Below are 22,966 nucleotides of genomic sequence, written 5' to 3'. Positions count from 1 at the left end.
ACAAAGAACTCGTGGGATAATATGGTAAAAGTGTCTGGAACCCGAGTCAAATAGGACTAAAAGGGGCTGTTGAGTGTATGCCGAAAAGGACCGCACGAGTGGTCACAGGTTTGTTTGATTCATGAGAGAGTCTCACGGAAATGCCGAAGGAACTGAGCTGGTATAAGCGCCAACATCAGGGTCCAGCATACTACAACCATTCCGAGTTGCGCAATTAAGCTCTACAGCAAGGCAGTCTACACTGCCGAATGCAACACATTGCTTGTGATAAGTAAAATAAAACAGCCAATAACTCAACAAGCATTGGTTTCAGTAGATATAATTTGCTAATGTAAGCTCGATATATCATCAATTCTGCTTATCAGATACGCGACAGTTTTTTCGGTAGGTTTGTGGAAGTATGTATCATTAGATGTCTACCCACAGGTCACTTAATACATGTAAATAGCGGGCTGCCGACGTGCGTACGCGGTGATGGCACCTCGAAGACGGTGTTTGTGGAGACGACCACCGGCCTCGTCAAGCAAAAATGTGGTTCACCAGAAGAGCCGCCACGCTTCCATTGATCAAAGATCAAATCCCGATGGTCCCATACCCACTGCAATAGTAATAATTGACGATTTTTTTTTGTTTTGGTTTTGGGGCGCAAAACTTCTATGGTCATTAGCGCCCGGTCCGTGACTTAGGAAACAGTAAAAAACCGAAATTGAAAACCAGCAGCAATGGGAACGAAAGTCATAAAATTGGAGAAACTAAAAGCAGAAGGAAGGCTTAAAAATCCACTACAGAAAGGGGTTGGTTGTCCCCAAAAAAAAAAGCTTCAAATGACTGACGTCATTTCAATGACACTAATAAACTTGAGAACGCGGTCGGCTGAGCGCGTGTCATCTGCTAAAATGGACGATGTATCAGGCGACAGCTGTAGACGGGCGCGTAACGGAGTAAAATAGAGGCACTCAATTAAAAGGTGTCTTACCGTCCACAGCTGAGAGCAGTGGGGACAGAGTGGGGGAGGATCGCCGCTTAAAAGATGTCGATGGCTAAAAAGACAGTGCCCTATCCGAAGTCTAGTTAAAATTACATCCTCCCGACGACGCGTTCGGGAGGAAGAGGTCCAAGCACAAGGAAGAGCTTTCACGTCCCGCAATTTATTATGGAGAAGTGTCGACCAATGTGCGTGCCATAAAAGAACAACACGACGACATAAAACGCTCCGTAGATCGGCGAAGGGAATCGATTGAATAGCTGGCCGAGGAAGAGAGACTGCAGCCTTGGCTGCAATGTCGGCCGCCTCATTTCCACAGATTCCAACGTGTCCCGGGAGCCAGAGGAATGCCACCGAGACGCTCCCCAGGTGGAGCAAGCGCAGACAGTCCTGAATCCGGTGGACCAGAGGGTGCACAGGATAAAGAGCTTGGAGACTGAGGAGAGAGCTGAGAGAATCTGAGCAGGTAACGTACTGTATCCGCTGATGGCGGCGGATGTAGTGGACAGCCTGGAGAACAGCGTAAAGCTCCGCAGTATATACCGAACACTGGTCGGGAAGCCGAAAGTGATTTGGGGTGTCGCCAACAATATAGGCACTCCTTACACCTAACGATGTTTTCGAGCCGTCGGTGTAAATAAATGTGGCGTCCGTCATTTGTGCACACAGAGCAGCAAATGCCCGACGATAAACAAGTGAAGGGGTACCATCCTTGGGAAATCGACAAAGGTCACGGAGCAGGCACATCCGGGGACAGAGCCAAGGCGGTGCTGTACCCCAAGTTGTCAAGAAGGTTTTAGGAAAGCGGAAGGAAAGAGAATGGAGCAGTTGACGGAAGCGGACTCCCGGTGGTAGTAGGGAGGAGGGGCGGCCTGCATACCCTACATCAAAGGAGGCGTCGAAAAAAATGTCATGGGCTGGATTAGCAGGCATGGAAGACAGGTGGCTAGCATAACGACTCAGAAGGACTGCACGCAGATTGAACAGCGGAGGTTCAGCAGTCTCAGCATAAAGGCTTTCCACAGGGCTGGTGTAAAAAGCTCCAGACACTAAACGTAATCCACGGTGATGGATAGAGTCGAGACGCCGAAGAATAGACGGCCGGATAATTGACGATGTTGTTGGGTCAACAAGTGAACACGGAGGGGTGGTCTGCTGCGAAGTTCCATGTTCAGCAATGTACGATGAACTGTGCACTCCGAAACACTTTTGCGTGCACCAGCATTGTGCTCTTTCGGCAGACATGTCACAGATCATCATCTATCCTACTTTACGGGGCAGACAAGTCTCCGAATCGCACGTTATTGGAAGAGCCGTGGATGTCCAACCATTTAGCGCGTAGTGACAATTTCACTGTTCTCTTACATCTTTCCGTAGATGCTTAAGACAGTAGCACGTTAAAATTCGACCAGTTCCGCCATTTTCGAGATACTCGTTCACAGGCTCTGCGAAATAAATACCTGCCCTTTGTCAAAGTCGCTTATAAATGGGTTTGCCCATTTGCACCCGATATCTTCGCTAGAGCGATCCCCCGTCCGTGTCTGCTCCGCTTACGTACACTCTTTGACATAAAACTTGACCGGCGGCCGGCCGCTTCAGAGGCTAAGTCCGCGCCGATCGCGTCATGGGACAAAAAAACTGGCCAACTCGCTAATTCTCTAAGTCCGGTTATCTGCACAATCTGGCAACACTGTAGACTGCGGCACTTCCTGGAGGAAAACTTGTCCCATGATAGAGAAACTCTAGGCTGATTACGCCTGTGGTCTAGCGGTAGCGTGCGTTGTTTCTGTTCGTAATGTCAGTGGATCGAGAGCAGCTGGCATAAAATATTTTTATAGCCTCTTCTGTCTGAATGCTGAAGACGTGAATGTAATGGTAGCGCAGATTCAATCTTTTTCGCTTTCTGACACACCGATATCAAAATTTTATCCAGTAACGATTTTGTGGCAGATTTCCTGCAGACTGTCCTCTGGACGCCGTATGCGGCAAAGCTCCGGGATCCATTTGCTGGCTACTGGCAGCGGCCGTGGCGACAGCAGCGGCGCTGCACTCCCCCGTTCTTTATCGAAAGCGCCTGCTACCGCTCATCGCTTTTGATGATTTAAAACGCTTTGTTATTAAATGTTGCTCCACAGAAAATTTCTACAATTTCCATTCACGCTCAAAAGCAACGGAGACAGACGCCCTGATTAGTAGGCGGGTATTATATTACATTAATCGGCAAGAGCTGAGTATGGCCAGAAATTAATTTTGTAGACTGGGACGAAATTAAACCACCTCACTACATTCGATGAATTTATAAATGCTTCATACCTCGTTTCTTTTCCTTTCAAACTCAATTATTTGTGCAACTTTTGGTCAATATTTGGATGTTTTCGTCAAGCCAGAGTGAGCGTCTGTGGTGTAAAGTGTATTACAGTTCTTGTTTCATTCCTTATGGTAACTCTATGCGATAAACTGTGTGAATACCTTGCAATGCATGTTCTGTAGCAGTGCACTTCATAAACAACCTTCTGACATGTTAGACCTATATGACGAACAAAGCTCAAATTTATATCGTTGACAGTCGGTTTGAATCTTTTCAGGGTCTATTTTACAGTGAAGCACCTTGGAATTTGCAAAGCAGAAATCCATGATATTAACTTAATTTACTAAGTCGAAATCGGACGAAGATTGATGTTTAAAGGCATTCTTCAGATTTCGCATAAGAAATTTTTACTAGCAGTTTGCAACTCCATTAATTGAAATGGAAAATAAAAGGTTGCAGTCAGCGGCTTCTACCGCGATTCGAACTGCTATGTCTTATAGTACAAGCACTGCAACGCACAGGGGAACCTCTGAGCTAACGACACAGTGGCGGCCAGAGGCGGAATATAGTCACTGCGATGTTGCCTGAGCCTCAAACCGCAACCTTAAACACACGAACAGAGGAGGTGGAGATTACTGTTTTAACGTCCCGTCGACAACGATTTCATTAGAGACGGAGCACAAGCTCGGATTAGGGAAGGATGGGGGAGGAAATCGGCCGTGCCCTTCCTAAGGAACCATCCCGGCATTTGCCTGAAGCGATTTAGGGAAATCATTGAAAACCTAAATCAGGATGGCCGGGCGCGGGATTGCACCGTCGTCCTCCAGAATGCACACACAAACAGGTGTTACTTATGTGAAGAACGCCGTTCTTGGAGTCCAGAAATTAAATATACTTTCTAATTGTGTCATCTTGCAGTGGATTATATCGTACGAGTCTTCGATGTGGAAAACGAATGTCAAGTGAGTTTAGCGAGGTAACGCCGACCTACACCCGGAAGTAAATGCACTATCAGAGTGTTGACAAATACTTGCTACGACGCTGCCATTTCTAGGCTCTCTGACGAGGCAGCTCTTCAGCGAAATGCTTGCCGTGATTCTCCGATACGGTTCTTCAGAGTGGAGACGCGCGCGCACGTTTGGTTTTTATGCGGCGTTCTCCCCTGATGGTTTCTGACGTCGCCTTGTGGGCTGTGTATACATATGAGACATTCAATTATCATTAATCCAGAATCATACAAGTTTCAGCTTCCGGCGTGGAAGAAGGCTGTTGACGCCGAAATTATATCATTTCAACGTAGGGAAAGCAAAACGGATCATTCAATGTTTCTCATTCAACATAAAGCATGTGAGATACTTTTCCGTAACGTTCATAATCATCTAAAAATACAAACGAAGTAAAAATACATCTGAAGCTTATTCGAATTGAATATAATGTAAGATACCAAACGCTTTGCACCTCGATGTCGAATTTGTCCACGTGCAATCTTTTGCAGCATACAAAAAGAATGTCATGATTACCACGAGAATGAAGAAATATGTTGGTACGGATGGAAGCAAGAAGAGACGCAGTCAACAAATATTCGATTCCTCATAGCATTCATTTCATTTGAGACGTAAGAAGAGTTAAAGCGGGATATTACTTTCGTTAACACGAAAGATATGCCGCACATATTGATAACGAGGAAGTCTGCGTCTTCATACGTTTCCTCCTTGAAATCTGTATGCTCTATTATATACTAAGTAGCCCGATCATTGTTTCAGTAATGTTACCCTCTTGTTTGACCCCGTAACGATGAACAGATTCCAAATGCATGTCTCCCTTCCTGGGTTGTTTTTTGTGTTTTATTGCTTGGAATTCCTGAAGCAGACCACTGTGCCTTCCCCCCTCGTGGGTTAGGTCTCAAAACTAAACCGCTTTGTATCCAATGGCATAATTTATTCAGACAGCTTCAGCATAAGACTATCAAACAAAGCCTTCCATTTACAGTTGCAGCACTCTAACCAGCACTGACCAAAGTGTAATCCACGGTCATGGTCCTAAATTACCAGCTGTCTGCTACTGTGGCAAAGTCCGTACTACGCTTTCGATTCCGCAGCACCATTTTATCTGGTAACACTGTGTAGTTGCACAGTTGTGCTACCAGGTCTGTCCTCACACTGTCAACTTTATGTATCTCACTTCTCCTGTAGCGTAGATCACGAGGAGCCGAAGTAAATGAGTGTATTCTGCATGACGTAACATTCAGTATTCCCTTCTTTCATAGCCACTCTTCATGTGCATCGATACCAAATAGGAATGCGAAAACTCTTGCGAGTGAGAGAATGACAATAACAATCGTAACAAGAACAAGCAAATAATGAATGATGTTTATTCCAACGCAGAACGAGAATGGCTTTAAATATAAAAATCTGTATCTATATCTATATCCATATCTATTGATCTTTGAGTTGGCACAATGCAAAGATATTCTTAGCATTTAGTTACTGAATTTAGTTCTGGATGTTTGCAGAGAAAAGGAAAAGTCGGTACTTCTCGCTAGTGTAATATAATGTGAACCAGCAACTACCCTTTCCTTAGAACACGACTCAAGCAGGTCCTCAAGTAGGTAGCAAGGCACTGCTGCATTCTGTTCCCTGACATTGCTCTGATGACGGTTAATGCAGATAGTTCCGATTATGAAATACAAAACGTATTGCAGGTTAGTTCCTAGGATAGTAGCATTAAATTTGCGTTGTAGACGGCACATGAACGTGACGACTATCCATATTACTCATCAATATAAAAAGACAATATTTTGGGAATTTAGCAGGATTACTCAAAATGAATTCTGAAATTGGGTGACTGACTGCACAGGTGCTAGACGTCGTCAAGAGTATACGATGTCCTAATCGCATTAGAAATATGAAGATCGTCTTCGACAGCTCGCAACTTTCACATTGCTATCTCCACCCTACTCCAGACAGCCCTCGGTGGAGTTGCACTACGTTGCCGATGTTATGGAAGGCCTTCAAACCGACAACAGACCACATATTGAAAAATACAAGCGAATTCTCTTGCAGCGTAAGCTTATTGTAACTAATCTAAAAATTATTGGAGAGGAACATTGTCCTATTCAAAAAACGTAAAATGTTACACACTGTTGACGTCAAACGGACATTATCTATGTCCTGTCTTGTGTCCTACTCGTCTATAATATCAAGTGTACTATGAAAATGATTATATATAATGGATGATAGGGTAATGCATTGATACCAGATGGTGGGGGCCGGCCGGTGTGGCCGTGCGGTTCTAGGCGCTTCAGTCTGGAACCGCGTGACCGCTACGGTCGCAGGTTCGAATCCTGCCTCGGGCATGGATGTGAGTGATGTCCTTAGGTTAGTTAGGTTTAAGTAGTTCTAAGTTCTAGGGGACTGATGACCTTAGAAGTTAAGTCCCATAGTGCTCAGAGCCATTTGAACCATTTGAACTATTTAACACAAAATGACATTAAAAATTAAAGTTATTCACGAGCAGCTAGTTGAGAATATGTATGAACATTAAATGACACGACTAACTGAAATAATATGACGAAGAGTTCAGCGCTCACTGGGAATAGAGCCCCACACATATCGTTGTTGACTACACACAAAGAGACGTCAGCTACCGAATTTTTCTCCACCAGCTGCTCAGAATAGCATCTTGAACTTACAGTCATCTCGCGAATAGTTCTGTGTCTCACTGGGAGGTAAAAACGTCAGATATCGTTAGTGTTGACAACGAATGAAAATACATTAAAAATCAAAATTATTACCCACCAGCAGATAGGTGTTCTCATGATAGAGCTTGATAATACATAATTAAATCTTTAGTACCGGGCCAGGATTCGATCCCATTCACGCGTAACATGTGAAGGTGTTGAGGAATCTGCAGTTTTGAACAAACAACAAATTGTAGCCGAGCTGTATTGCCACGAAGGGATCAAATTCCGCGTTAAGGGCGGTCTGAGTTGCATTCCCAGTTTAGAACCAATTTTATCGACATACAGAAGCTCAAATAAAAGATGGAATAAGTGTCCTGTGACCATACATAGCGTTTGTGTCGTCACTTGAAATAAATAACTAGTATAAGAAAGGTTACTGGTGATAGAGTTTCTACATGTCGCCACTCCAGACTTTATTGTGGTTCAACCTACCGTCTACTTGGTAAAGAAGGAATATCGTCTTTAATGTGAATTTTCAGACCACGCAGCCATTATATCTCCTTCACTTGGTGTAGCCAGGAGAGAATGGAATCTGTCTCTCCCTATCTAAAATCATTGACGGAAGTGGGAATCGAACCCACACCATAGGTATAACAACCTACCATCCGTCCAACAGACCACGAAATCCTCTTCTCTGCGAGTCATTTTTCTATCGTAACGCAGTTGCGCCACACTGGATGAGAATTCTGACACACAGGCTCCCTGTAGTAATTTGCAGCATGTTCAGTAAATTCATTTACTTGGTTGACCGAATCACCATGAACTAGCTGCCTCGGCTACCCAGTGCATACATTCGACTATTTTGTAATCACAGAAATAAAATCACGTAACTGCCACCTACACACAACTGCCAACAGTGTAGGATGCCGAAGTTTAAATAGGAAGTGTTCCTTTCCACTTGAGCTATTCTGTTGCGCTATCTGTTACTAGAAAACGTCGTTCAGTCCAAAAGAAAAGCTGTAACTGTTTGTCTCTCAGAAGTCAAGACCTGGCCATATGCATAATCTCACAGTGCTGTGGAATCCAAAAGTTCTGGAGGAATAGTTGCCGAGCTCTGGAGCTGCTGTAGCTACGTGTCAGCTTGTAGCATAGATAAGATGTCGCGAGTTCGAATACATTCAGTGCTACATTTTTTAAAACGCAATTCTGCTCTCTGGTGAAGGTGTCAATCTAATGGAACTTTGAACATAATTCCCTTCACTTCTCAACCCAAAGTAGTCGCATGTGGAAAAAGGGCTAACTACTGTGACATTTTGTTCTATTCAGGTTTAATAGACAGCAGGCAGCAGATGCATCTCGAAGATGTGCAGGGAGAGCGCATCGTGCCATAATATGTCAGAAAAGTATTTTCTACATTAGCCGTCGTGTGGTAGTGATATTTTATTCTTCTTCAAACTTTGTTTGACAGATTTAACTCAGAACAAGTTTTCTACATGCATATAATCAATAAACTGCATGTGCATTGTCAGACTGTCATAGGTAACATCAGAGAATTCGCATATATCGTTGATGATTAATTTCTCTCTCATGTTTACTATTGTTTTAACAACACTAAATGAAACCTTACGAAAATTGTGCACTGTATTATAAGAAATGAAATAAAACTAACCATGATAACCTTACGACGAAAGTATCTGTACACAAGCATGCCTCTATCGACACGAATTAGTAAAATACTACTCACTTAGATTTTGATTGGGTCTGTGTTTAATTGGTATGCTGTGTCATACTCAAGAGGTATGCAAATGTGGCAGCAGCGGAATGAGGCCTTACCTGTTGTGCAGCATTGTAAGTTTTTCAACATTGCAATATGAGCTGAAAGCATTTTCTTGCGATTTCCTTATTGATGTTTGATCTGACTGCTTGTAGCTCTCTCACAGAAGGGATAAAAACGTTACAGTCAGTGAGACTGGAACTGCGAACCGTAACAGACGCTTTTTCACAGGTCAGCACGTTACCACAGAGCTGGCGAGGAGATATGGGTCGTAGCTTCCTATTACGAGGGCAATAGTAACTAGAACTCTTAAACCGCTATTTGCAGGTCGAGATTAGTTGCGGTTTCCACCTGCAACGACTTTCCTGGGCTGAAAACCGTAAATTTTCAATCTTTTGTTACCCTTCAAGCGATAATAACTCAGATTATTCAATGGAAATGACAGGTAAAATCAAGTGAACTGTGAGGCTTAATTCCGCGCACACCAGGAAGTAACTCGTCGATCACAGAGTTGCCAAACATACGTTGCCTTGTTGCCAAATCTCAGTTACAGTACCAGCAGGAAGAAGACGAACCGATGTGATCCTACAGCGGTCTGGGAAGTGACCATAGCTGGTGTCTCCAAGTCGCGGCTGCTACGGCCTGGAATACGTAATGCGTCTGATTCGCTTTCTGTAACTAGGTTTAGGGACTGGAGCGTAGTTACTAATAATACTCAGAACTGACTGCAAACTGAGCATCATAAATCAGTAACTCTCATTGTTGTTTTTATATTTCTTTCGTAAGTGTACTCAAAACTAAGAAAGTCATTCACAGGCGTTTTCGTGCCTCGCCGATAGTCGAGCACAACATACAAATAAAAATTTATAAGAATGTGTGTGTGTGTGTGTGTGTGTGTGTGTGTGTGTGTTTGTGAGAGAGAGAGATAAATAAAAAGCAATGAGAGAGAGTGTAAAAAATTGTTGTAAAGAAATTGAATCATGGTATTTAAAGAAATCTTTCATTAAAATGACACGTTCCACATCATTACGAAATGTCGTATTCATGATCTATGGAACAAGAGCTAATCTAATGTAATCTAATCTAATCTAATCACATCATATTGATGATTAGCCATGAAGAGTCATGAATTACCGAAATTTTGGCCAATACCAGTAACCAAATCTAAACTTGAAAATAAAAGACGACAATTTTTGTAATAAACCGTGACTCCTTTCAAGACCCTTTCGTCCCTGTTATCTAACCACGAAAGATGTCTGATATACCTCCATTCTGAAGTAACAAAGTGTGCATGCATTTAAAGATGAAGTGCATGATGTGAAGTTCTGTGACAGAGAGACGAACCCAACACGTAATCCGATTGTTAACTAAGAAAAATCAAATGTTACGTATCGGTTTTTCTTACGAGCCGCTAGGTGTCTGAATCTAAAATAAGGATACAAACTTTTGTGCCTAAGCGACAATCGAACTGCACACCTACCGTGCATCCACGAATATAGCTTAAGTATCAGTTGCTTACTCATAAACAGTGAGATGTGTGCGTGTTTGACCAGAAATAACGACACCTGTTGCGATTGTTGGAAACACATGAACAGACATTGAAATTGCGCGTTAATTTTCACTAGCAGGTGGGTGTGCACTTGATAAAGCTAGAAATGAAATTATGAATATTTTTGTACTGGATCAGGTTTCAGACCCACATACTTACCTTTGGAGGAGACCTAGAGAAGATTGCAGTCTTGGGAAAAGGAACGAAATGACTGAACTATACTGTTCCGAGGGATTCAGATCCTCGAAAGAGGAGATACGAATTCGAATCACAGTCCAGCACCAAATTTTTAAACGTCTCTAGTTCAATCAAGTACAAGTAAAATAAGAGCCCTGTCCCTTTAAATGGCTATCGGTTCATCAAACAGAATAAAATTTTCTAATGTAAGTAAGCTTACTGGCGACTGTATTTCTGTTTACCATGACTTCCGCTGTGTCAATTCCCAACGTAAACCGGCTCTGCCCAGTTGGTAATGAAGGAACGTGATGTTTAATGCGGATTCTGGATTATAACGTCTTTCTCTTGAGGTTACCAGAGGTAAAATAAATCTGTTTGTGCCTCTTAAAAGTAAATGCCTGAACCCACGCATTGCACCCGTGATAGCTCGTCCCCACCATACCATTGTGGCCACATTACCCAGCCCCAAGTGTGTGCTGTAACGGATGATGTGCTTAGCTTACAAAATTAGTCACGGTGGAAAAAATGCGAGTCTATTAAATGGTCAAGTAGAAGCAAGCTTCTGACGCAGAGATTATGCTATACTTATGTCAGCAGGATGTAAAGACTCTGCTAGGCATCATAGGCTGGATGTGAAGCCATTTTGATTTTGCACAAATTCAGCAAATTTCTTAGTTCGAGAAAATCCACTGTGAAGTGTGAAGTTGCCGGATAATTCGATTATTACTGTTATTATTACTATCATTTTATTCATACCGCTGCTGGAAGACGACCGTAGTCTTCAGGTAAAACGCGAGACCAGCTAATATGACGTCTGGCGACCGAAAGCACATATCGACAACATTTTTATCGCCCCTTTCCTCTCGGTGCTGAAGCTGTGAGTGTAATTCAAGCGAATCTACAATATCATATTAGCTGGTCTCGCGTTTTACCTCAAGACTACGGTCGTAGTCAAGAGTAATGTACTAAGACTGGAGTCAAGACTTCCTCTGGGAAGTGCCGCAGTCTACATGTTGCTAGATCGAGCATATTGCCAGACATAGAATTCTGAGAGGAGCACGACTGTATTGTCCACCTTACGTGAACGACTCGGCGGTCAATTTTTTGGTCTAAGACTGTATTTACAACACATATTGCACACTGAAGACCCAGAAGAATTTAAATAAAAAGTAGTTTATGAGAGCAACGTTAACCATAGCGTTCGAAGTAGTCATAGTATTGTATACGTGTGTGTAAATGCCTTCCAGTGACCACTCAAGAAAGACAAGGATACACAGTCTAGCTCCAATATTATAAATACGTCTCAGTTTGTGGATGAACTCAGACTTAGGTTGATAATAATTGTGAAAATTTAGCAGCACTGTACCCATTGGTGTTAAACTCGTTTTCAACCAATGATTCCCACAGCTACAGGGATACTACTTGTGATACCTCTTAGACAAAATACTTAAGCAGTGTTATCAGACGAAAAGATCAACCTGACACAAACTGTGGGAAGTTTGTTTTACAACCTTCGTACCTGGATATTCAGCTTTTTCCTATTTGAGATATCTGTGAACGTTGCTGCTTAAGACGATTTAAGCAGAAACTAAATTCCCTCAGCTTCGACAATGTTTAAAGAAATCGTCTTATTGGCACTAAATCGTGGTTTGTGAATTGTTTACCGGCCGTACTCTGCCGTATTTTGCCGGTTGGAAGGCAAAAGCTTACTGACAAATTTCACACAGAAATTACTGTTACAGTGTACTTATGGAGCCAAATGAGTGAATTGCGTATTTTCCGGTGAGAAAGAGCACTGGCAAACAGTCTTCGCTACATTAGGTTATTTAAACTGGTGTCACTCTGAGCTAGAATTTATGGTCAGCCACTAAGTGTAAGGTCAACGTTTCGGATGCGAGTTTTGCGACTGTGAAATACTTTCCTACATTATAGAAGCGAATATTAAATTTGAACTAATATTGCGAAAATGTTGTACTTGGACAGCTTAGAATGAAAACACTTCTGTTTACTTCAAAGGCAAACAATAGAATTTCTAAAACACTGTCTGTCATACACAACTTGAAACAGGTCATGTCGACCAAATCATGTGGGAGAACTAACAGCAACGTATATCGGAAGGCAGTAAGATCTCTTGCCTTTTGGTTTGTCAGTACTCGATAGCCATTTCTAGGCGAAAGTAAATGAAGAAAGGCAGTACGTTTTTGTTACCAAGTAACGTCGTCGTCAATTACTTTAGTTTTAAAGTAATTGCTGGTGTTTGATATTAACATGAAAAGGATTCCGTAGACAGGGAAAGAACCTGTTCTTGGGAAACTACATCTATAGTGACCAAAAGGCATTAAATGATGTTCAAGCACTTGTGTTACAGCAGCGGTATGAATAAAATGATATTAATAATAACAGTAATAATCGAATTATCCGGCAACTTCACACTTCACAGTGGATTTTCTCGAACTAAGAAATTTGCTGAATTTGTGCAAAATCAAAATGGCTTCACATCCAGCCTATGATGCCTAGCAGAGTCTTTACATCCTGCTGACATAAGTATAGCATAATCTCTGCGTCAGAAGCTTGCTTCTACTTGACCATTTAATAGACTCGCATTTTTTCCACCGTGACTAATTTTGTAAGCTAAGCACATCATCCGTTACAGCACACACTTGGGGCTGGGTAATGTGGCCACAATGGTATGGTGGGGACGAGCTATCACGGGTGCAATGCGTGGGTTCAGGCATTTACTTTTAAGAGGCACAAACAGATTTATTTTACCTCTGGTAACCTCAAGAGAAAGACGTTATAATCCAGAATCCGCATTAAACATCACGTTCCTTCATTACCAACTGGGCAGAGCCGGTTTACGTTGGGAATTGACACAGCGGAAGTCATGGTAAACAGAAATACAGTCGCCAGTAAGCTTACTTACATTAGAAAATTTTATTCTGTTTGATGAACCGATAGCCATTTAAAGGGACAGGGCTCTTATTTTACTTGTACTTGATTGAACTAGAGACGTTTAAAAATTTGGTGCTGGACTGTGATTCGAATTCGTATCTCCTCTTTCGAGGATCTGAATCCCTCGGAACAGTATAGTTCAGTCATTTCGTTCCTTTTCCCAAGACTGCAATCTTCTCTAGGTCTCCTCCAAAGGTAAGTATGTGGGTCTGAAACCTGATCCAGTACAAAAATATTCATAATTTCATTTCTAGCTTTATCAAGTGCACACCCACCTGCTAGTGAAAATTAACGCGCAATTTCAATGTCTGTTCATGTGTTTCCAACAATCGCAACAGGTGTCGTTATTTCTGGTCAAACACGCACACATCTCACTGTTTATGAGTAAGCAACTGATACTTAAGCTATATTCGTGGATGCACGGTAGGTGTGCAGTTCGATTGTCGCTTAGGCACAAAAGTTTGTATCCTTATTTTAGATTCAGACACCTAGCGGCTCGTAAGAAAAACCGATACGTAACATTTGATTTTTCTTAGTTAACAATCGGATTACGTGTTGGGTTCGTCTCTCTGTCACAGAACTTCACATCATGCACTTCATCTTTAAATGCATGCACACTTTGTTACTTCAGAATGGAGGTATATCAGACATCTTTCGTGGTTAGATAACAGGGACGAAAGGGTCTTGAAAGGAGTCACGGTTTATTACAAAAATTGTCGTCTTTTATTTTCAAGTTTAGATTTGGTTACTGGTATTGGCCAAAATTTCGGTAATTCATGACTCTTCATGGCTAATCATCAATATGATGTGATTAGATTAGATTAGATTACATTAGATTAGCTCTTGTTCCATAGATCATGAATACGACATTTCGTAATGATGTGGAACGTGTCATTTTAATGAAAGATTTCTTTAAATACCATGATTCAATTTCTTTACAACAATTTTTTACACTCTCTCTCATTGCTTTTTATTTATCTCTCTCTCTCACAAACACACACACACACACACACACACACACACACACACATTCTTATAAATTTTTATTTGTATGTTGTGCTCGACTATCGGCGAGGCACGAAAACGCCTGTGAATGACTTTCTTAGTTTTGAGTACACTTACGAAAGAAATATAAAAACAACAATGAGAGTTACTGATTTATGATGCTCAGTTTGCAGTCAGTTCTGAGTATTATTAGTAACTACGCTCCAGTCCCTAAACCTAGTTACAGAAAGCGAATCAGACGCATTACGTATTCCAGGCCGTAGCAGCCGCGACTTGGAGACACCAGCTATGGTCACTTCCCAGACCGCTGTAGGATCACATCGGTTCGTCTTCTTCCTGCTGGTACTGTAACTGAGATTTGGCAACAAGGCAACGTATGTTTGGCAACTCTGTGATCGACGAGTTACTTCCTGGTGTGCGCGGAATTAAGCCTCACAGTTCACTTGATTTTACCTGTCATTTCCATTGAATAATCTGAGTTATTATCGCTTGAAGGGTAACAAAAGATTGAAAATTTACGGTTTTCAGCCCAGGAAAGTCGTTGCAGGTGGAAACCGCAACTAATCTCGACCTGCAAATAGCGGTTTAAGAGTTCTAGTTACTATTGCCCTCGTAATAGGAAGCTACGACCCATATCTCCTCGCCAGCTCTGTGGTAACGTGCTGACCTGTGAAAAAGCGTCTGTTACGGTTCGCAGTTCCAGTCTCACTGACTGTAACGTTTTTATCCCTTCTGTGAGAGAGCTACAAGCAGTCAGATCAAACATCAATAAGGAAATCGCAAGAAAATGCTTTCAGCTCATATTGCAATGTTGAAAAACTTACAATGCTGCACAACAGGTAAGGCCTCATTCCGCTGCTGCCACATTTGCATACCTCTTGAGTATGACACAGCATACCAATTAAACACAGACCCAATCAAAATCTAAGTGAGTAGTATTTTACTAATTCGTGTCGATAGAGGCATGCTTGTGTACAGATACTTTCGTCGTAAGGTTATCATGGTTAGTTTTATTTCATTTCTTATAATACAGTGCACAATTTTCGTAAGGTTTCATTTAGTGTTGTTAAAACAATAGTAAACATGAGAGAGAAATTAATCATCAACGATATATGCGAATTCTCTGATGTTACCTATGACAGTCTGACAATGCACATGCAGTTTATTGATTATATGCATGTAGAAAACTTGTTCTGAGTTAAATCTGTCAAACAAAGTTTGAAGAAGAATAAAATATCACTACCACACGACGGCTAATGTAGAAAATACTTTTCTGACATATTATGGCACGATGCGCTCTCCCTGCACATCTTCGAGATGCATCTGCTGCCTGCTGTCTATTAAACCTGAATAGAACAAAATGTCACAGTAGTTAGCCCTTTTTCCACATGCGACTACTTTGGGTTGAGAAGTGAAGGGAATTATGTTCAAAGTTCCATTAGATTGACACCTTCACCAGAGAGCAGAATTGCGTTTTAAAAAATGTAGCACTGAATGTATTCGAACTCGCGACATCTTATCTATGCTACAAGCTGACACGTAGCTACAGCAGCTCCAGAGCTCGGCAACTATTCCTCCAGAACTTTTGGATTCCACAGCACTGTGAGATTATGCATATGGCCAGGTCTTGACTTCTGAGAGACAAACAGTTACAGCTTTTCTTTTGGACTGAACGACGTTTTCTAGTAACAGATAGCGCAACAGAATAGCTCAAGTGGAAAGGAACACTTCCTATTTAAACTTCGGCATCCTACACTGTTGGCAGTTGTGTGTAGGTGGCAGTTACGTGATTTTATTTCTGTGATTACAAAATAGTCGAATGTATGCACTGGGTAGCCGAGGCAGCTAGTTCATGGTGATTCGGTCAACCAAGTAAATGAATTTACTGAACATGCTGCAAATTACTACAGGGAGCCTGTGTGTCAGAATTCTCATCCAGTGTGGCGCAACTGCGTTACGATAGAAAAATGACTCGCAGAGAAGAGGATTTCGTGGTCTGTTGGACGGATGGTAGGTTGTTATACCTATGGTGTGGGTTCGATTCCCACTTCCGTCAATGATTTTAGATAGGGAGAGACAGATTCCATTCTCTCCTGGCTACACCAAGTGAAGGAGATATAATGGCTGCGTGGTCTGAAAATTCACATTAAAGACGATATTCCTTCTTTACCAAGTAGACGGTAGGTTGAACCACAATAAAGTCTGGAGTGGCGACATGTAGAAACTCTATCACCAGTAACCTTTCTTATACTAGTTATTTATTTCAAGTGACGACACAAACGCTATGTATGGTCACAGGACACTTATTCCATCTTTTATTTGAGCTTCTGTATGTCGATAAAATTGGTTCTAAACTGGGAATGCAACTCAGACCGCCCTTAACGCGGAATTTGATCCCTTCGTGGCAATACAGCTCGGCTACAATTTGTTGTTTGTTCAAAACTGCAGATTCCTCAACACCTTCACATGTTACGCGTGAATGGGATCGAATCCTGGCCCGGTACTAAAGATTTAATTATGTATTATCAAGCTCTATCATGAGAACACCTATCTGCTGGTGGGTAATAATTTTGATTTTTAATGTATTTTCATTCGTTGTCAACACTAACGATATCTGACGTTTTTACCTCCCAGTGAGACACAGAACTATTCGCGAGATGACTGTAAGTTCAAGATGCTATTCTGAGCAGCTGGTGGAGAAAAATTCGGTAGCTGACGTCTCTTTGTGTGTAGTCAACAACGATATGTGTGGGGCTCTATTCCCAGTGAGCGCTGAACTCTTCGTCATATTATTTCAGTTAGTCGTGTCATTTAATGTTCATACATATTCTCAACTAGCTGCTCGTGAATAACTTTAATTTTTAATGTCATTTTGTGTTAAATAGTTCAAATGGTTCAAATGGCTCTGAGCACTATGGGACTTAACTTCTAAGGTCATCAGTCCCCTAGAACTTAGAACTACTTAAACCTAACTAACCTAAGGACATCACTCACATCCATGCCCGAGGCAGGATTCGAACCTGCGACCGTAGCGGTCACGCGGTTCCAGACTGAAGCGCCTAGAACCGCACGGCCACACCGGCCGGCCCCCACCATCTGGTATCAATGCATTACCCTATCATCCATTATATATAATCATTTTCATAGTACACTTGATATTATAGACGAGTAGGACACAAGACAGGACATAGATAATGTCCGTTTGACGTCAACAGTGTGTAACATTTTACGTTTTTTGAATAGGACAATGTTCCTCTCCAATAATTTTTAGATTAGTTACAATAAGCTTACGCTGCAAGAGAATTCGCTTGTATTTTTCAATATGTGGTCTGTTGTCGGTTTGAAGGCCTTCCATAACATCGGCAACGTAGTGCAACTCCACCGAGGGCTGTCTGGAGTAGGGTGGAGATAGCAATGTGAAAGTTGCGAGCTGTCGAAGACGATCTTCATATTTCTAATGCGATTAGGACATCGTATACTCTTGACGACGTCTAGCACCTGTGCAGTCAGTCACCCAATTTCAGAATTCATTTTGAGTAATCCTGCTAAATTCCCAAAATATTGTCTTTTTATATTGATGAGTAATATGGATAGTCGTCACGTTCATGTGCCGTCTACAACGCAAATTTAATGCTACTATCCTAGGAACTAACCTGCAATACGTTTTGTATTTCATAATCGGAACTATCTGCATTAACCGTCATCAGAGCAATGTCAGGGAACAGAATGCAGCAGTGCCTTGCTACCTACTCGAGGACCTGCTTGAGTCGTGTTCTAAGGAAAGGGTAGTTGCTGGTTCACATTATATTACACTAGCGAGAAGTACCGACTTTTCCTTTTCTCTGCAAACATCCAGAACTAAATTCAGTAACTAAATGCTAAGAATATCTTTGCATTGTGCCAACTCAAAGATCAATAGATATGGATATAGATATAGATACAGATTTTTATATTTAAAGCCATTCTCGTTCTGCGTTGGAATAAACATCATTCATTATTTGCTTGTTCTTGTTACGATTGTTATTGTCATTCTCTCACTCGCAAGAGTTTTCGCATTCCTATTTGGTATCGATGCACATGAAGAGTGGCTATGAAAGAAGGGAATACTGAATGTTACGTCATGCAGAATACACTCATTTACTTCGGCTCCTCGTGATCTACGCTACAGGAGAAGTGAGATACATAAAGTTGACAGTGTGAGGACAGACCTGGTAGCACAACTGTGCAACTACACAGTGTTACCAGATAAAATGGTGCTGCGGAATCGAAAGCGTAGTACGGACTTTGCCACAGTAGCAGACAGCTGGTAATTTAGGACCATGACCGTGGATTACACTTTGGTCAGTGCTGGTTAGAGTGCTGCAACTGTAAATGGAAGGCTTTGTTTGATAGTCTTATGCTGAAGCTGTCTGAATAAATTATGCCATTGGATACAAAGCGGTTTAGTTTTGAGACCTAACCCACGAGGGGGGAAGGCACAGTGGTCTGCTTCAGGAATTCCAAGCAATAAAACACAAAAAACAACCCAGGAAGGGAGACATGCATTTGGAATCTGTTCATCGTTACGGGGTCAAACAAGAGGGTAACATTACTGAAACAATGATCGGGCTACTTAGTATATAATAGAGCATACAGATTTCAAGGAGGAAACGTATGAAGACGCAGACTTCCTCGTTATCAATATGTGCGGCATATCTTTCGTGTTAACGAAAGTAATATCCCGCTTTAACTCTTCTTACGTCTCAAATGAAATGAATGCTATGAGGAATCGAATATTTGTTGACTGCGTCTCTTCTTGCTTCCATCCGTACCAACATATTTCTTCATTCTCGTGGTAATCATGACATTCTTTTTGTATGCTGCAAAAGATTGCACGTGGACAAATTCGACATCGAGGTGCAAAGCGTTTGGTATCTTACATTATATTCAATTCGAATAAGCTTCAGATGTATTTTTACTTCGTTTGTATTTTTAGATGATTATGAACGTTACGGAAAAGTATCTCACATGCTTTATGTTGAATGAGAAACATTGAATGATCCGTTTTGCTTTCCCTACGTTGAAATGATATAATTTCGGCGTCAACAGCCTTCTTCCACGCCGGAAGCTGAAACTTGTATGATTCTGGATTAATGATAATTGAATGTCTCATATGTATACATAGCCCACAAGGCGACGTCAGAAACCATCAGGGGAGAACGCCGCATAAAAACCAAACGTGCGCGCGCGTCTCCACTCTGAAGAACCGTATCGGAGAATCACGGCAAGCATTTCGCTGAAGAGCTGCCTCGTCAGAGAGCCTAGAAATGGCAGCGTCGTAGCAAGTATTTGTCAACACTCTGATAGTGCATTTACTTCCGGGTGTAGGTCGGCGTTACCTCGCTAAACTCACTTGACATTCGTTTTCCACATCGAAGACTCGTACGATATAATCCACTGCAAGATGACACAATTAGAAAGTATATTTAATTTCTGGACTCCAAGAACGGCGTTCTTCACATAAGTAACACCTGTTTGTGTGTGCATTCTGGAGGACGACGGTGCAATCCCGCGCCCGGCCATCCTGATTTAGGTTTTCAATGATTTCCCTAAATCGCTTCAGGCAAATGCCGGGATGGTTCCTTAGGAAGGGCACGGCCGATTTCCTCCCCCATCCTTCCCTAATCCGAGCTTGTGCTCCGTCTCTAATGAAATCGTTGTCGACGGGACGTTAAAACAGTAATCTCCACCTCCTCTGTTCGTGTGTTTAAGGTTGCGGTTTGAGGCTCAGGCAACATCGCAGTGACTATATTCCGCCTCTGGCCGCCACTGTGTCGTTAGCTCAGAGGTTCCCCTGTGCGTTGCAGTGCTTGTACTATAAGACATAGCAGTTCGAATCGCGGTAGAAGCCGCTGACTGCAACCTTTTATTTTCCATTTTAATTAATGGAGTTGCAAACTGCTAGTAAAAATTTCTTATGCGAAATCTGAAGAATGCCTTTAAACATCAATCTTCGTCCGATTTCGACTTAGTAAATTAAGTTAATATCATGGATTTCTGCTTTGCAAATTCCAAGGTGCTTCACTGTAAAATAGACCCTGAAAAGATTCAAACCGACTGTCAACGATATAAATTTGAGCTTTGTTCGTTATATAGGTCTAACATGTCAGAAGGTTGTTTATGAAGTGCACTGCTACAGAACATGCATTGCAAGGTATTCACACAGTTTATCGCATAGAGTTACCATAAGGAATGAAACAAGAACTGTAATACACTTTACACCACAGACGCTCACTCTGGCTTGACGAAAACATCCAAACATTGACCAAAAGTTGCACAAATAATTGAGTTTGAAAGGAAAAGAAACGAGGTGTGAAGCATTTATAAATTCATCGAATGTAGTGAGGTGGTTTAATTTCGTCCCAGTCTACAAAATTAATTTCTGGCCATACTCAGCTCTTGCCGATTAATGTAATATAATACCCGCCTACTAATCAGGGCGTCTGTCTCCGTTGCTTTTGAGCGTGAATGGAAATTGTAGAAATTTTTTGTGGAGCAACATTTAATAACAAAGCGTTTTAAATCATCAAAAGCGATGAGCGGTAGCAGGCGCTTTCGATAAAGAACGGGGGAGTGCAGCGCCGCTGCTGTCGCCACGGCCGCTGCCAGTAGCCAGCAAATGGATCCCGGAGCTTTGCCGCATACGTCGTCCAGAGGAGGACAGTCTGCAGGAAATCTGCCGCAAAATCGTTACTGGATAAAATTTTGATATCGGTGTGTCAGAAAGCGAAAAAGATTGAATCTGCGCTACCATTACATTCACGTCTTCAGCATTCAGACAGAAGAGGCTATAAAAATATTTTATGCCAGCTGCTCTCGATCCACTGACATTACGAACAGAAACAACGCACGCTACCGCTAGACCACAGGCGTAATCAGCCTAGAGTTTCTCTATCATGGGACAAGTTTTCCTCCAGGAAGTGCCGCAGTCTACAGTGTTGCCAGATTGTGCAGATAACCGGACTTAGAGAATTAGCGAGTTGGCCAGTTTTTTTGTCCCATGTCGCGATCGGCGCGGACTTAGCCTCTGAAGCGGCCGGCTGCCGGTCAAGTTTTATGTCAAGGAGTGTACATACTTTTGTTACCGCGTCATGTGCCCGCAACGCCAGCACGCGGCTTCCAGTGTCACGGTGGGCAGTGGTCACAATGTTTGTGCGAATCGATTAATTCCTTTTGCAAAATATTTTACGTTTGACGAAATAAATGCTCAGCTATCGGATGCATTTTCATGGTCACCATTCGGATTGTACATGCAAAAAACACTTTTAACGCGATTATCATGGAGGTTTTTGAAGCGTGATACACATATACTTCAATCTCGTACAAATCAGTTCAAATTTCAGGCGAAGGTAAATACGTGGATAAAGTTAAAACGATTTTTTTCCTCCAATAGTCTATCCGAGTTCTTCTAGGCGCTTCAGTCCGAAACCGCGCTGCTGCTACGGTCGCAGGTTCGAATCCTGCCTCGGGGGATGGATGTGTGTGATGTCCTTAGGTTAGTTAGGTTTAAGTAGTTCAAAGTCTAGGGGACTGATGACCTCAGATGTTAAGTCCCATAGCGCTTAGAGCCATTTGAACCATCTTTATCCGATGTTGAGATAGAACTGTTTAGAATCCAGCTGAATCTACTACCTAAATTTTATTCTTGTGTACTGAATACGCGGAAACATTATAAAGTGAATCAAATAAATAAAATGAAATAAAGTAAAAATAAAACTGAAAACGTAAATTGAAAATCTAGCTTCATTCGGATTTTATGTACCAAAAACAAATTTTTACGAATTTTTTACGCGCTCACTTCTGTGTTTCTGACGTGTGCTAGTCGGTTGAGATTTTGTAAGAAGGTAGATAAATACATGTCTTATGATAGCTTTATCCGCTACCACGATAAAAGCAACATAGTTCGAAACACAATAAAAAGACTTATGCCGCGTCACTCGTCGCCCGATTCGACGAAAATTTACAATATTTATCATGCTATGGTGGTCTGAATGTCAAAATTATGGTACAGTAAAATTTGAGAACCAGAATCAAAAATATACCTATCATAACACAAACAAAGGCGAATGTGTCCTTGGCAGTGTTACGGATGTTAAAGAAGAGGAATAGGTTTTCGACTTACCTGACAGCTTCAGAGACATTTAAATCAAAACATTTTGACATATTAGCAAATATTTAGGATTAATCCTACTTCCGCAGCGCAGTGAGCTCTCTTAGCTGCAAGGTGTTTGCACACCTGCATCCTGCAATTTATGGGATAAGTTCCTGATCCTATGTCCAAAATCCGAAGATGTGTCAGCCACCGTAAATAATTTATAATATCATATGATTGAAGAGGATACTTGTAAAGCCAAAAAAAGTTTTGTGCGGGGATGTAACTGCTGGGGTGGATTTGCCCATGAAGGGAGTGACACCATGTATGATGCTGCCTCACTTGACACGATCTATTACAATGTATGACATGCGTACAAATACTAACTAGTAAAAACAATATA

Source organism: Schistocerca nitens, chromosome 9 (assembly GCF_023898315.1).
Source record: "Schistocerca nitens isolate TAMUIC-IGC-003100 chromosome 9, iqSchNite1.1, whole genome shotgun sequence".
NCBI lineage: Eukaryota > Metazoa > Arthropoda > Insecta > Orthoptera > Acrididae > Schistocerca > Schistocerca nitens.
This window is presented reverse-complemented; position numbering follows the sequence as displayed.